The sequence below is a fragment of the Malurus melanocephalus genome, unplaced genomic scaffold (genome assembly GCF_030028575.1).
Source record: "Malurus melanocephalus ecotype Western Australia unplaced genomic scaffold, MMel_1.1 scaffold_257, whole genome shotgun sequence".
Taxonomy (NCBI): domain Eukaryota; kingdom Metazoa; phylum Chordata; class Aves; order Passeriformes; family Maluridae; genus Malurus; species Malurus melanocephalus.
In genome coordinates, this window is record NW_026623489.1 from 186,428 (window position 1) to 196,194 (window position 9,767).

Genomic DNA, 9,767 nt, shown 5'->3' on the forward strand with positions numbered 1-9,767 from the left:
AGGCAGCATATCTTATTATCTGACCCTTAAATGTTAGCTTTATGGAATCTTATCAGATGAAGCTGCAGCGTCAAAAGCATCTCTCAGCCTGGCAGGACTCTTGCCTTCCTCCCAGCAGCACCTTCAGCAGGCCTGAGGCTGGCTTGGTGCTCATCACACCCCTCAGATTGTCCCCTGGTCAGTGCATCAGCTCTGCCAGAGCCCAAGAACCTATGCCATGGCACAGGGAGTTTCACAAATCCTTGGTCACAACTTTTGTGTTCCCGTAGTGCAACAGCACAGGATGACCAGAGAGGACAAGGCAGGAAGGACTCTATGAAGGCTGAAGGGAAATCCCCCAAACTGTGTTTGATACATTTAAKAGAAATTCATCCAAAGCAGGATGTGATACACACAAAACAAACCAGGGTAAGCCTGCTGTATTTTTGGTAGCCTGTGCAGCTTGAGAAAGGTGATGTTTAGTTTTAGCTGTACTTTYGATGCATGAATCAAAAGAGGCCAAACTAAGCCCCCTCAGAATGGGAATTTGGTCTTGTGTGATGGGGATGGGCCTGAGCCACAGGTTTGCACAAGCACTTGCAGTTTGCTCAGAGCCAGACACCCACAGGAAAGACTAAAATAAGTACATTGACCAAGAACAGTTCAACTTTCTTTTAGAAGTGTATTTTTTTTGCTGTATTTGAACTATGCATCCCTGAGGATTTCATGTCAAAATGGAATTGTGTAATGAATATTAAATATTTATCAAGAAATTCCCAGTTGAAAGAGGTCTGCAATGACATATCAAAAAAGAAAATCACCTCTGCACCATTTCTGTTCTCATTTTTTATAACACATGAATTCATCCAAAACAACTTTAATATTCACCTTCATAGATACCTTTGCTTTTCACATCAGACATTAAATTCTGCAGACTTGTTCAAGAAGACTCGGAGTTACCAAAGGCATGGCAGGATTACACCATCAAAGTTGCAACATCCAAGTCCTGGTATGAGTAATCCCCATGTAAATGGAAAAAGACCAAAGATGGGCAGTCTGTGTGGTGGGTAGGTGCAGARCCAGACAGTTTCCTCCAGCCTACAGGTGAAGCATGTCCCATCCACATGGGAACAGCCTTGAGTCTCTGGCACCCTCTTCCTGGGTGCCTTTTTAGGGACAATGGTACAAGTGGCCTTGTGGGTGCAGCAGGTGGTCCCCCTCATGTCAGGTCAGCGTGGCTTAGGATAAGGGGGTTGCTCCCAGGAAGAATAGTGGATTCCATGTTTACTTTCATCAGCATGGTCATGGGAAAAACCCATCTTTGCATAAATATAAAAMCACTTTGTAACTGTGGTCTTGAGCAAAACTGTCTTCCTTATCCAAACTTCACCTGAGAGAGCACACAAACTTTGTGGTCCATCTTAGAGAAGTAGCTGCCAGAAGAAGACATCACCAAGCTGGCTTCTCTTTCCTGTCAGCATCATCATCCTTTGGTGATTCACACGGCCCAGCTGAAGGGCACTGATGATGTGTCTGTGTGATGCAATGGCGGAGCTGTGTCAGATCCAGTACTTTTCAGAGTCACAACAGTCTTTTTTGCTTTGCAGAGCCAGTCTGGCCAAAAACTTGTATCAAGTTGGCCCAAACCCTTCCCCAGCACAGAGGTGCTGATGTGGGGTCCCACGAGGGTCAGTGTTGGCCCCTGTGTCTCTCCATCTGAATTCTTTCATTAAGGGGAAGATGGGGCAGGACTGGCTGTTTCAAGGGACTTGCCCTCAAAGGGCAGCACTTCCTGTGGTTTCTGCCACTGAGCTGACAGCACAGGGACCAGAAACAAGAGATGTGAGTTATAAATAAAAAAGAAGCAAGACCTGCATCTTTTATAGGCATGAAACTCGCCTATTGGTAGGCAAAACAGTTCATTGCAGCAATTTCTGAAGGTCAGGGCATCATGAGGGGATGGCAATCAACAACTGACAGGCAAAGGAAACCCAGATGTTCAAGCTGCATGTTGAGCAAATTTGATTGAGAAATCAGAGAAAGCACAGATTCTGTTGTTGTACATTCAGATTTTTTTTTTTTTGTTAAAAATGCACTTGAAGTTCTTTTTTGCAGCTTTGACCTCAGCCAATGGCACTTGTTCAATTGTCAGAGTTGTGAGCTCTAGTGATTTATTGCAAGTCTCATGCTAGCTGGTATTTTGACAGTTCAGAGACTCACGTGAATAGATCAGTGTYTCAGTTATTATCAGCCTAAGTTTCTATGCATTCTGCTAAAACAAAGGAAAATAAACTCATCCTACRAATGTGTGTACCAGGAATCAGCCAAACCATAGAGGCTACTACTGAAAAACCACTATAATTTTTTTTTTTTAAGTTGATGATACAACGTGGGACATAATTTTTCTTCCTTAATGCCTGGAGTTACTTGTAGATCATCCCTTAGATTGTACCCTCAGGTTGCACAGACACATTTGGACTGTGCTTTTATATTGTCACAGGCTGCAGTACCTGCACTTGGGACTCACTGCCAGCACCACGGGGCCTCGGAATATCATCCACCACCACTGCCATCCAGTCAAGCCTTGTGCAAAACCCTCACCAGGACTGGGGGGAGATGTGCCTGCTCTCACTGCCTGCTGCTGGAAATGATCAGAGTCTCCAGGAAATGCCAGAAAGGGCTGGAGKCAGCAACAAAGTAAAAATAAATCCCAGCCTAGCATATCAGAAGATACCTARTACAAAGGAGTGTTTACAAGTCGTGCTTTGTGCTTTAGGCACAGCGTTTGACTAAAGTGGTGTTCTCAGCCTTCTTCATTGCTAAAACAATGTACATCAGTTGGACACTAGAAACAAAAGGTGAACTGTCTGATAAAACAGATGGCTGSTTCCTGAACAAGTCTCTAACCCTCACTACAGAATGAGTGTCTCCAGCATTTGCCTGAACACTGAGGCTGTTTAGCAGTGCCTTTCAAAGAAACAGAAAGGTCTCCACTGACCACAGTAAGAGTTGGACTGACATGAAATGCTGCACCCAGCAATTCAATTTTCTACTGATTTTTCAAGAGGTAATAAGTTTTTACAAACCTTTAGTGAATGAAGTCTTTCACTTGCAGCTGCACTGACTTCACCATCCTGCCCCAACAACATAAACAAAGCTCATTACCTGAGGCTTGCAGACTGCCCTGGCCAGGACAGAAGTCTTCCTGTTTCTGCATAAAAGGAAGTATTTCCTGGTTTGCAAGGTGTGGTTGGGCAAAAGAAACAGCTCATTTTCTTTAATTAATTTTGGTGCTATTTGTATCTGCACTTTCTTTCATAGTTTCAGGTGTACTAGTTATCAAGAGTACCTGCTTCAAGGGACAAGCAATGAAAGCTCTCAATCTGCCTTCCCCTGTGAAGGTTTAAAGCCTCCTCTCCCAAAATAAGTGTGAGGCCCTTTCCCACAGATGCTCCAGWGCAGATCTATTTTGATCACCAAACAATTAAAACCACAAACTGAGGGAAAAAAAAGAAAAAAAGCCTTTCAAGTCAAGAGGGAAAAATAGACTCAGCCATTTCTCCTACCCATTTAATTAATGGCATTGCACTTCAGAAACGGCACATGCAAAGCAAATCTCTCCGAGTGCCTTTTCACTGCCCCTCTCCTGCCCTCCCTGCTGGGCTGTGGCTCTCTCATGCCCCTGGCAGAGCTGCTCCAGCCAAGTGTTTGAGCAGGCACATACTCCAGTCAAAGGAGCAGGACTAGTTGTGCTGMGAGATAAGATTGTCTGCCAGGGCTTTGTTGGAGGCAGCCTTGCAGATGCAGGAAGGAAAACAAACTGTAAAGATGGCAAAAGGAGAAGGAAAAAAATGCCCCAAGGGAAGCAGCACTGGCAGGAGACAAAGAGCTCCTCCTCAGTGAAGGGTACAGTAATTCTAAGACAAACTTGCACAAGTCAYGTCCTGCCCTAAGAACCCCCCTCATCCCACTCATTTGTGTGTTCTGCACCTCCCTGGGCAGCCAGTGCTGGGGCAGGGTGCCRGGGACCTTGGCAGGAGGTGGGATGGTCCACCCACACCCAAACTGCCCCACACAAGCAGCTGGGACACTGCTCTCAATGACAAAACCTACCTAGGAAACAAGCTGGGGGGTTACTGACCTGTAGGTATTTCACAGTGGTAGCAGGAGAAGCATTTGCTGGCAAAATTTGGAGGAGGATGATCAAATCCTGCTCCCATGGGAAAGGTGGCAGGKGAAGGACAGCAAGAACAGCAGAGCCAGCCCAGGAGCCCCTGCTGCTCACAAGCCAAGCACACCACTCATGCACTCATGTCATGTTTGCTTCTTTTGGCTGCTTAATTATTTTTCCAAATTTAGTCTCCTGTTGCATCCCTGCATTACATCTGTCCTGTGGATGAAGGAAAACAAAGACCTTCACAGAGGGTCTGTGGAGGCCCACCACTTCCCCAGACATGAAGGCTTGACTGTTTGAACATCTGCAAGCAAGGCAAGAATTCAAGGGGAAATCCTTGTTCCAGCTGAGCTCAAGCTAGTCCTTGCATCCAGTCCTTTTGCATCCACCTGTCCTACAGGTATTTTATGCAGCACAGTTTCCTGCTTTGCACATCTCTCCTTGCTTATGGCCCTTTCTCCATTGCCCCAAGCCACAGGAGGATGGAACCTCCAACTGGACAGCGAGGATGGTGTGAGGGCAGGGAGGCCAGGGGCAGCTGAGTTTTGGGTGTTGAGGTGGGAAACAGCACTGCACAGCATGTGGTTTTGGTTCTCCACAGTTTAGAGGTTCAAACCAGCACCTGCAGCCCCACAGGAGCCCTGGACTGGTGCAGTCCTGCTGGAATTCAACAGTGATAAACTCAATGGGCCAGACAAGACCCCAGACAAGATAATCCACACAGCTTCCAGCTGCACTTTTTGGGCTGATGCATCTCCAAGTTAAACCAGCACCTTGTCCTCACAAGKGGCTGAGCCATGGCTCCTGGCATGCACTGGACCTTTGAGCACAGGAGCAGCAGGACCACACCAGTGTCCAGAGCTGTGCCAGAGCACCCGTGGGCAGTTGCACAACCCCAGGGACTGGGGAAGGCAGGGTGCTGAGAGTGAAAGCCAGGCTTTGTGCCCTGAGGCTCAAGGTCTCCTGTTTTTCCAGAACAGCGAAAAGAAACTTGTGCTAAGTATCTCCATTTGTTTAATTCACTGTGCAGAAACAAAAGCCTGAAAGGTTCAAAGCTCCAGTGTTTATTCTATCAGACTTATTTCTGGGCTAAATAAACCATCAAAGTCTAAGTCTCMGCTGAAAACATCTAAACATGCTAGTTGAAGCTAATGAAGAGTTAGTGTTTGGCAAAGACAAAGCATGAATCCATAATTATTGTAAGATGAGTCACCTGGAGAAACCAGAGCAGTAGCCAACGAAAGAACCCCCTTTGAATAACAGAGTGAGAATGAAGATGCCTGGAAACTGCACATCAGCAACACCACATCCTCAGTGCTGTTGAGGCCACGGAGGGGCAGCTCTACAGAGGATGTTTCAGATCCCCAGGAATCACTGACCCAGGACCCCATTCCTGTCTCACCAGSAGCCCATCCCTGGATACAAGGGCAGTCTGACATCCACATTCCCTCCGTGACTCATGGCATTGGACAAGTCAGGCTTTTGCAGACAACAGAAAAGATAAAAATCATATTGCTTGGGGGAGTGCCAAGCTATTATTTCATCCAATTAGAGTCTTGAACTGCTGAAAGTTAAAAGGATTTCCTCTGGAAAGAGAACATTCCCCAGCCAGAAAGTCTCCAGAAAGGTACGGSTGCAATAACTCCTGGCATTCGTATTAGGAAACAAGAGTCTAGACAAAGCCACCTTCTTCTGATTTGTTTTTGATGACATTTTTAAAAGATGTTACCGTACAGATCCTGCAACTTCAATTTCTGGTTTTAACTCGTGATACCTTTGACGGCCTCACACGTCCAGAACATGCTGGAAATAATTTCCACACCTTTGTTTTATTTAACCACTACAGTCTAGCAGCACTATAGCCCCTGGGGTTCTAATGGATGGATATCACCATCTGCATGGATGTGCTGTCAGGCAGGAACAAGAGCTGGCTGCACCAATCCCCACAGCTGAAAATGCCTCCTGGGGAGACCACGAGTGGGCTTGGCCTCATGTCAGTCCTGCTTGAGAAACCYCAGTTATCTGAGGAGCACAAAGGGGCTCTTGCACAGGGGTCTCACAGGAAAGTGCTCGACATTGTGGTGCAAAGGCTCAAACTCCCTCCCATGCACTGCATGTGCCACATCTGGGCCTGGGCACAGGAGCCCTCTGTTGGCATTCCTCACCCTGCTTGGCACCTCCTCTCCCTTGCTGTGAACTGAGAAAAACCAGGGAGAATGGTACTAAGGGGAAGGACGGTTTTTACCTCATCCTGCTGTTCCCAGATGGGTATGGGCAGGCTGGCAATGGGGAGGAAGCCTCTTCTCCTACCCATTATTGCTTCAGCATGTTGCAATACAGGAATTGAGCAACTGGCAATTTCATGGTATTTATCTCTACCTGCAGTGTTATGGTGTTACATTCACAGTTGTCTGAACAGGAGCCTGTCTCCCATCCACCGTAGCTTCCATTTTACATGGCCTTGCTGATCCTGCAGCAGAGAGCAGAAATAAAGACTCTGCAGAGGGCAGAAGTAAAAACTGAGCTCAGATTTTGGCTGCCCCCCACCCARCTGTGCCACACTAGTTTTTAAAAACTCATCTTTAAAGGTGGCTCTACATTGCTACAAAAGCAACCTTTTYACCACCCTGCAAGAGGAAGTGTTTTGGCACAGCCAGCTTTAATTCCTTTTCAAGAAGAGGGAATTTAGTGTGGCTGCCCTGAGACTGCAACTTTAACAAGAAAATTCTCTTACTGGACTTAGACAATCTCACAGCCATTGTGCTGTCAAACAGGTTTCCTTCCTCTTCTTCACAACACTTCTACATCTCATCCTATTTAGGGCTCTTATAGTGCTTCATAAATGATGCGATAATGAGAGCCCTGAACACTTGTGGGATTTGGGAGGCATTATCTCAGTTTTTAAGAGGTGGAATATGAAGATCAGAGATTAAAGGTGGCAAGTCCAACGGGCTGTGATCCAAATAAGAGTTTTTCYAATTCACTCCCCTTACATTTGAAGTACTCACTAACATATCAGCCCAGTTTTCCAACTTCTTCATCCTAGCACTTGAGTACTGCCCYATCTTTCCTGTCCAGGGTAGCTTACATATTTTGCAAAAGAACAACACCATCTGCCAATCACTGTATTTTGCTTGAGGTCTGTAGAGACAAAACTGCTTGTTTCCATTGGCCAGTAACTAGGATGAGAAATTAAACATCAGAAAATCTATTGTAGATTAATGGTACTGAAAACTCAGTCATTGAACATAGAGATGCTCACTGTTGTAAGAGGAATAACCTTTTGCTTAAGAAATACAGCAGAGTGCAAAGGACATGAAAAGAAAATGAAAGCTCAGAGTTAGGGCTCACCCTTGGAGGACAGGCAGTCACTGCAGAAGCTCCTGGATTTCCAGCAGGGGCTAATGAAGTGCAAGCAAGTGGAAGTGTGGAGGGAGCATTTGGCAGCACTCCATGCTAGCTAGAGGAGGCAGCCTCCAGCTCAGGTCATTACCAGCTCTGTGGGGTGAGGCTGACTGATGTCAAGGGCTGCACATCACTCCCTGGGGCTGGAGAAGCACAGGATCTAAACCTGGCAACTCAGACAAGATTTCTATTCAAAATTTTAAGCTAGTCCAAAAGACAACATGCTGTTGTGCTACTCCCTGAGAAAGACAGAAAGCTACTGCTGAGCTGTCTATAGTTTATAATAAAATTATTGTTTTTTCCAGCAAAAGTGAAGCCTTGCTGAAGGACCACACAGGATGCAGCACAGACGGCAGGAAATCATCCTGTGGGGTTTTCCAYAGAAATAGCTTGAGAGGGATGGGTGAGCTGAAGTTTTACCTGAAAAAMAGCAGTGGTTCTGTCCCTCCACAGCAGGCAGGTTTTGTGACCTTTGAGCAGTTACCTCTGTGTGTCCACATCAGTCTCAGCAGACACCTCTTACTGCAAAGACACTCAAAATCCCAGGAAAGCTCTGGAGAACATCTCCACTCTAGAGCAGAAGGGCTCCTGTCTGGAGTGGTACATGGTGCCCACCTATTCCTTGGCAGGGAAAAAAGGGTCCCTCTAATTTGATGAACAGTAAGAGCTGCTGCACATAGACATGGACACAGGGAAGGCATGCAGGGGACACGTGTCTGTGGGTAGAACTATTTCAGGATGGCTGGAGCAAGCACATCCATGGCCTGTAGGCACYGGGGTGAGGGGCTGGGCAATGCCCTCGATATTCCCATACAAACAAATGCTCATGCACTGGCAATGCTACCAGGCAAATTCCCAAGCAACAAACAAGCCAACAAACCCCCCAAACATCTGTTTTCCAAAAGATTACAGTATTAGCCTTAGGAAAACACTCAATTTTCCTGGTAAGGACTTTCATGGTGCTAAGTAACAACTCAAAAGCTGGATGATGTCTCTGGTGAGAGGGTGCCCAACACAAGCAGTGAGCAGCCCCTGCACTCTGATGCTCATTCTGCAGAGCAGGGATGGGAGCACAATGCACAGCTGCTCAATTCCAAAGCAGGAAAAAACAAGCAGAAAACTCCACTTAAAAAACCTGAACAGAAACAAAACAAAACCCAAACCAAAAAAAAAAAAGCCCCCACCAAAATCCAACTACCGAACCACTAACTTTGCCAGGCCATGTTATATCCCTTTCAAACTGCCAACCATCCCTTTGAAACACCCTCATTCACACTCTTCTAGGCTTAGCCCTATTTTCCATTTTCCACTTTCCATTTTCCACTGCTAGATTTGGTTTAGAGTAACCCCTATTGGTAAAATGCTATAAGGATCAYACTTATCATTTTAGCTCCTTCTGTACCACAGGTCTGTTTTTCTTCAAATGCCATCATCAGTCTGGTTAACTTCTTTCTGAATGCRAAATACTCAAGGCCTCTATCCTTACTCGAATATTACTTCTGGGATTTTGGYTTTGCTTTATCAATAAACAAAGTAAAAGATCCATTTTTGGATGAATCACCTCCGTTACAAAAACTAGTAATCTATAGTCCAGACTCTACATAAATGCCTTTGATGCACAATTATTCCTTACAGGAGGGGCTGTACAAGCCTCAAATCTACTGTAAAAACATTAAAGGTCTGGGCCTCAATTAAAGGCCATGCTTCTTATGCCAGAATCACCACTTCTTTGTGCAAAGAGGTTGTAGTGTTTCCCAGCTATAACTGTAGGCTTTATTATTATTTTAAGGTGCAAGACTGTACACAAATGCCCAGACCATCGTTTTGTAGAAAATCGTGTGAGCAAACCAATCTTATCTGCTTGAACTGATAAGCAACTTAAAATGCAGTGACCTGGCTTACAGTGACTGCAGTCTATCACCACTGTTTATTTTCACTGATCATATTTAGCACTTGAGCTGAATACACTTATCAGTGTTTCAGCAGCAGCCCTTTGGGATATGTGGCTTATTATTTTGAAGATGAGGATTTTACCATTTCAAACCAGAACCCATAATACTTACATCTTTACCTCCTTAAAAGGAAGGTGAGTGTATGGTCTATCCAACATTGAAGAACTTCAAATTTACTTCCTCTTCTCCACTCAGTATTTCTGGGTCACCCACATTTTGAAAGAGAATGAAGTAGAAGCTCTAATTAATTTAATATT